General features: G+C 35.0%; 1 pseudogene; it reads left to right on the top strand.

Annotated features, from left to right (window-relative positions):
• Nucleotides 1-331: 331 nt before the first annotated feature.
• On the top strand, nt 332-5,487 carry LOC134246601 (nuclear pore complex protein Nup98-Nup96-like; annotated as a pseudogene).
• Nucleotides 5,488-7,244: the final 1,757 nt, after the last annotated feature.

The following is a 7,244-nucleotide window of genomic DNA, read 5'->3' as shown; positions in this document are numbered from 1 at the left end:
TACTTATGCAATAATATACCTTCATCACCTGCATACAGAGTTGATATCTCTCAATGGGTTGGATAAGAGCACACTCGACGTATGCATATTTTCTAAAACGAAGCAAAGGAAGAAGCTTTCTGAGATAAAGAATTCAAACTTAAGAATAATATAATTGGGTTATATGAATCTTAGATTATCAACTGCAGGAAAAATTGGTATGCCACTACAAAACTCTTAATATACAAGTTAATTTGAAAACAAAAATCAGAATATCTGTTTAAATAATTCCTCTATGATTCTTACTGACTAATTCTGCATGTTTTTAATTTGAGGATATTTTGTTACACAGACATATTGAGTTCTACTCGTCTGAGCGGGAAGAAAGAAGCCAGTATGTTTAGTGATGCCTACAAGAATTCCTTGATGCCCCCGGTCAAGCTCTCAGGCATCCTTAAGAATGTTAGCATTGAAAGAGGTATGTTTGCATTTCTTTTTTCTCAGGCCATAAGTTTTGAACAAAAAGTGCTGCTTAGAATCAATTTATTTTTTTGTAGATTCTATTTGATAGTTTTAAAGTTAAGTCAATAATCAAGTATCTTTACATGTTTGTTAGAAAATAGCCTTGAAATTTGAATCTACTGGTAAAGAGACATTTCAATCTACTTGTATAGAGACAGAGCAATGGTTTAAAGAAAATTTTCTGTTTCGGTGCCTTTCCACCAAGGATTGTTACTCCAGAACCAATCCGGCCAGCCAAATCCAAATTCCACATGCCTCCGGTGGATGAGCATCTGCCAATTCATACTGGGATGAGGTCAGATGACCTGCCACGTCGGATAGTAGGGGCTAGGATACCGAGATCTATTCCAGAGTTCCAGGACTCCACAATGTATGATAAGCAGGATGTTATAGTTGATGCGGCCCTGTTCCATGGTCGGTCGTTCCGTGTGTGGTGGGGACCGGGCTGGACATTTGCCATGCTGGATCAACTGTTACACAACAAGTCACAGGTTAGAAACATTTCGTGGGAAAAGTTTTCTAGATTGTGGTATTTTGATTTTTGTTTCCAAATCAGAGAACTTTTATATTAAATGTTATAGGTGCAGAAGAAACATCTTTCTCAGTCTTATCAAGCTCAAGGGAGAAGAAAGTTGGTCCCACTAGCTGGAATGTCGCTGAAGAAAAGTTAGATGTGACATCCTACTTCCAACCTGAGGACCCAGTTGTTGAGGTTATTTATATAAAGTACATCTAGCATTTCTTTTAGCATCCACAATTTTCATGTTTTAAAGAAATCCAAAGAAAAGAATCATTTGGTTTCCAAGAACTTTGAAGTAAGTTGAACGTATAAGATAACAATGGCATTCGTTTTATAATTTTTGCAATGATTCTCTTCCTTTTCTTAAGTGTTGGGTCAGCATATTTTTTGTTGTATTTTAGAGAAATCATGAAGAGTTGCTGTTCATACAGTTAGAACACTCCAGGAGTGATGTGGAAGATGGATGCCCAGTCTTTGCCCCCAGGAAGCACATTGTGGACCAGATCAAGCAGGATAAGGAGAACTCATGTGAGATAGGCTCACACCTCTTTGTCTGGTACACTACATTGTATGATATTGTTATAAAAGCTTACAGCTATAAAACTAGGAGGAAACTGTAAAGTCAATGTATTCACATATTTACAAACTGTATTTGTAATATTTAACAGGTCCAGTCTAAAGACTATTTCTACCTACGTAGCTATTAATAGCTACCTAGGTATTTAAAGCTACCAAAAGTAGCTGTATTTACCTACTTTATATAATTTCTGCATTTTGCGATCAAAAGACCAAACGGCGCAACATGGTGAATACCATATTTTTTGATACAGTCACACTAATGATGAATACAACAAAATTTTGGCCGAAAAATGATTACTTCCTGAATCAGCAATTTTACATTAGTTTCTATGCAAAATTTAAAATATACGAAGTTTTCATTATTTGGCCAAATTTTTGTCATATTCATCATCAGTGTGACTGTATAAAATTATTATGTGCTTACCATGTTGCGCCATTCCTGCATTTGGCCACAAAAAGCAAGTAAAGCAGAAAGTAGGTAGGAAAAATATAGCTACTCAGGGTAGCTTTAAATACCCCTAGGTAGCTATAAAATCCTACGTAGGTAGAAATAGTCTTGGACTGCGACCTGTTTAATGGCAATATGTACCCAGGAATTTAATTGTTACTGTATACAAAAAATTGATGTTTATTTGTACTAATTGTAGTTACGTTAATTTATGTAGTAATTTTACAGTGTTTACAGTGTACACGTGACTGAATGATTACAAGTAATATGGTATAATGAATATTACAGAGGAACCTCAGACTTTGACAGTATCAGCTACTCAGAGACTTTGTGGAACCTCTGTTCTGCTCTTTTTGGGAATTAACCAGGTACTCATTAATCCTTCTTGTTTACTATGTTCATTAAGGTGTTTTATGACAAATGATGTGTCTTTTTTGTTAGTCATTTCATCATCATTCCATCAACACATTAAACTTCTTTCATTTTAATAAATCTTTAAAAAATAGAAAAAAATACAGAGTACTTAAAGGAATGCATGTGGAGATTTGGATCACTTTATTTAAAGGTCAAAAGTCAAAAGTTAAGATAATGGGTATCAACAGAACACAAGCTCATATTGACTCTGTCAGTTTTCTTGCTAATATCCTTCTCGGTATGTTTGCCTCTAAGGTAAGATGTATAAGACTGATTGTATTTCAGATGACATCGCTAACCTTTATGAAGTACAACACGTCAGAAGAGAGGCTGTGTCAAAATGGCTGTCCTCCACAGCCAGTGATAAAATCCAGAAAGCCAAGTATAGGGTTTGTCACCTTTAATTCAAGTACATTTTATCAGATTGTGGAAGCATTTGTAGCGTTTTGTAATCTTTGATTACCAATGATTTCAGTTGTGTACATGTGTATGAAGTTTTTTCTTTCTTGCATGGAAAGAACCACCTACTAGCTCTGTTTGCTCACCTGACAGGTGGACAGGTAGCAGAGGCCTGCAGTTTGTCTCAAAAGAGTGGGGATACAAGACTGGCCTTGGTTCTATCACAGTGCATAGGCAGTTATATTCCCAAACAACTACTTGACATGCAGCTCAATGAATGGGCAGAGTTAGGGGTGAGTATTTAATTTTATGAAAGGAGTTTTAAGTTTTCAATGTTCTTTAGGATAAAATCAATAAATTGTATTTCAGTGGTATATTATTACACGTCTGATTATGATTATTTATGATCTGTAGGCCTTAAAGTTTATTGAGGATTTGCGTCTGAAGCTGTATGCACTACTAGCTGGGCGTCTGGTGTGGCAGGCCCCTCAAACAACTGTAAATACCTGTGTAGATTTGGACTTGAAGAGAACTTTTGCTTTACATTTATGGTAAGATTGTTTTATAGCATCTAAATAAAGATAAAAGATATTTACTAACGCACTTCATTTAGAGTTTTCGATGACTTTTTATTTACAAAGACTGCTCTTGCCCAGATCCACAAAGCCCTCTAGGAGGAATACGAGATGGGATATCGAGGAGACTCACCCCTAGGGGTGTATTGTAGCCCTCCCCATACTAGAGGAAAGTGAAAGTGGGGGATAAAGAGAACATCCAAGATACCTACCACCTACTCAAACTGTACTGTCAACGTACCTACCCACTAGAGAGTTTATTTAACCCAATGTCTTCCGCAGTGAATTATATGGACAACAGACTTTGGTAACAGCTACAGACAAAGGTTTTAGAGGTTCTAAAAACTTTTGCCACACTTTGTGTTAATTTTTGTAAGGTAGTAGGTTGTGCTAAATTGTATTTATTTTATTGTCTAAAAAATTCCTTTTACCGTTTGAAGCTTAACCATTTAAATTGACTATCTGTTCCAGTTGGCACCTACAGCAGGTACTTCAGTCTGTGGAAGCTCAGTACCGTCACCTGTCTGCCTACCACACCGCTTGTCTACATCTAAGCTTCGCCGCCCAGCTAGAGTCTATAGGGATGTGGGAGTGGGCCGTGTTTGTGGTACTACACCTAGAGGACAGGAGAAGGTAAATACCTGTACAGGTGTACACTTACCTTGTGACATGAAAAGAAATTATACATAGATGTTCGTTTTCATAGCAAAGTAACAGAATGATTGTTTTTATCGATTTGAAAGAGTGCATTTTTTAGAATTTCTGTTTGATGAAAGTTGAACATTCTATAGCCGAGAGTGGAGGACACGCGATCTGTTGAGCAGAAACGTATCAGTGAAGGAAGAGTTCGATGAATAAGAAATTTTTCTGAGAGAGAGAAACTTGATGTTCCTGTAGAGTGGATTTACTTTACTTAGGTTTGTACAAATACAGTTAAACCTTTTTATCTCAAACTCAATGGAACTGAGGAAAAATGTATCCAAGATATCCGAGAATTCAAGAAATTAAGGAGTGATCGAGACTTTCAAATTACTTTGAGATATATATGATGTTCAAGATATCAATGCTCAATAAATTCAAGTTCAGCTGCACTTGTATGATAAATATTACATAGATAGAATAAATCAGACTTCTTTAGTCCTGTTTAATTGAAGCTTCTGTGGTTTTGTCATGTTATGCTTTGATATGGATATAGGTTATCAATATGACATTCTTTTAACGTAACAGGTACAGAAAGCTCGGTACAATAGGAATTCCCACGCTGAAGCTGTTCATTTGCTGAAGTCCAGAAGGTGGAATGAATGTCATAAAGTCATTCTGCAACATTTGTCCTCGGATGCCATAATTAATGGTACAGTCCTTGATAATCTTTTCTTTCTGGGATTCAGCTATGGGAAAAAGTACAGAATGTAACTAGTAATTTGAATTATTATTTACAGAGAACAATAGTTACCTCTATGGATTCCTGGTAGAGCTGGCCCCACATGATAGGTGTAAACATATCCTAGACTGGTTTGTAGGGGGGCAGGTATTGTTAGATTATCTTACACAAGTTCAAAATCTGGAGCAGTTAAAACTAGAAGTGGAGAGAGATGGGGTATGTTGTTATACAGTGTCTCGTAAAAGTTGTTCACTCTTGACAGGACACTCACATTTTTCTATCTAAATTATACAATTTATACTTCTCTTCAGAAGTATACAGTGTACTGTGCTTTGTTTGACCCCCTTCCCCCTCTTTTTGTTACATCCTAATTTTTAAGTGGTGGGTATATTAAACATTCAAATTCCTTATTTTCCAACACTTAATATGCGGTAATCGAGGCAAATAGAGTATTTTAATTTTCTGGTTTCAAAAAAGTTCAAAATTAAATTCATTGCAAATAAATGAATAAGGAAATCTGCTGAATTATTACATCGAGTGTTTGTTTAGCATGCATACATCTTTGTTTATTTTAGCATGAGAGTACAGTAAATATAGACGGTTTGAGGTCAGACATCACGTCCCTGTGTGAGCGGATCTCTAACCTCCCATGTTATCAGTCCAGGGACAGGTTAGTGTTATATATATACATAGATACATAAAGTTACTCAGACGTCACGTCCTTGTGTGATCAAGCGGATCTCTAACCTGAGTAACCTCCCCATGTTATCAGTCCAGGAATAGGTGAGAGTTATATACATGTATATACATAGATACATAAAGTAAGCATCTCTTAGTACCCCAAATCTTGTATAATTGAATATCTCATTAATAAAAGGTGTTTACAAGGAAAATATTTGGCGGTATTAAAGTGAGTCATCATTTTATTTTTCCGCTGAAATTCATTGAAAAAGGATTTTTTTTTCCAATAAATTATTGTTATGTTATTTTTAGTTCATTTCTTATTATACGCTGTAGTTTTCTTTACATATATAATTTCAAAATAATTAAGCTATATGCATTTGGTAATATTACATGTCATACGCAGTACCGTTAAGGCTTCCCGGAGTTGAAAATGTATTTATAACGTAACACTGCATTGCAAAGTTGATTTTGAGTTTTATTTGTAAGTTTTGTACTTCAGTACGCCAAATTCATATAGAGAATCTTCTAGGCTATTTATAAACATATTTGTTACGATGTCACATGACCTTCTTGATCACGTGACGGTCATTTCTTCTTTTTTGAAATGTTCCTCATAAAACGCTTCGGCGCAGGCTGTTTACACAATAATTATTATCTTTTTGTCACATAAATAACTCGTTGCATCCTTGTGAAACCGAAAAGTGCTTTGGAAATTTTAAACCTTTTCTTTGGAACAATTTATTTCATATTAATTTAACTTACCAACAAATCTGAGGGTATTTTCCGCTGAATATCGTAATTTGTTTTAACACAAAGCCATCATTCATTTTCCCAAGCAGGATTCAGTTAGAGGGAAAACTCCCTTACATATTCCACAAAAGATATTAAATAAATCCTCATTAACAACCTGCGCCAGGCTCTTTTATACACACATTATGAATTCTGCCTCTGTCTACGGGGGTAAAAAAGGGGAAATGTCAAACGTATATTTCCGTACGAGTTTAACACGCTGACTCTTATACAAGAGTAATGAAGCAAAGCAATCTTAATTATTCGGATATATTAAACTTTTGAACAAATTATAAAAACACCTTTATTTTAAACTAGCATACTGCAATTTTATATGCAATTGAAATGAGGTGTAAAGTTTATGACACTCTCCCAATTATTACAGCTCAAGTATGCAGCAACTTTACGTCATTTTCAATGATGATGTCATACATTTGTAGTTCAGAGAATATCATGCGGAGAGTACACTGCAATATTCTCTGGGAAGCCTTATTGTACCTGCGTACATGAAATGTGAAATCACAATTTTACAACTGAATTCGTAGGAATGCATTAGGTAATAACAATTAAAATTTAAAAACAGGACCACAGATTTATTTTAACATTCTATTATTTTGAGTATGATGTGATTTGTGGATGTTTTTTTATATTCATAATATTAACATATTATAAAATCTTTTTTAAAAATTGTGCCAGTCTGGGGTCTCCAAAAGGTTGGCTGTGTTGTTCCAACCATCCTATGTTTACAAAAAGAAAATGAGGTTCAGCAAGGTAAAGTATACAATGATAGAGTGTGAATTAAACAAGTTACAAATTCATGGAAAGACCTTTCCTATCTTATTGATTGTATTGCTGTTGTTGTTAATTAGTCTTTCATAAAATTATTACACTGTGAACATTTTTTCAAACATTGTAGGTGTGTTGAAATTACAAGATTATTAAAACATTTATAAA

This window comes from Saccostrea cucullata, unplaced genomic scaffold (genome assembly GCF_032062105.1).
Source record: "Saccostrea cucullata isolate Sc308-1 unplaced genomic scaffold, CSIRO_AGI_Scuc_v1 ctg21055, whole genome shotgun sequence".
Lineage (NCBI taxonomy): Eukaryota > Metazoa > Mollusca > Bivalvia > Ostreida > Ostreidae > Saccostrea > Saccostrea cuccullata.
Note: the sequence above shows the minus strand (reverse complement) of the source record. Positions and strands in the feature narration are given on the sequence as shown.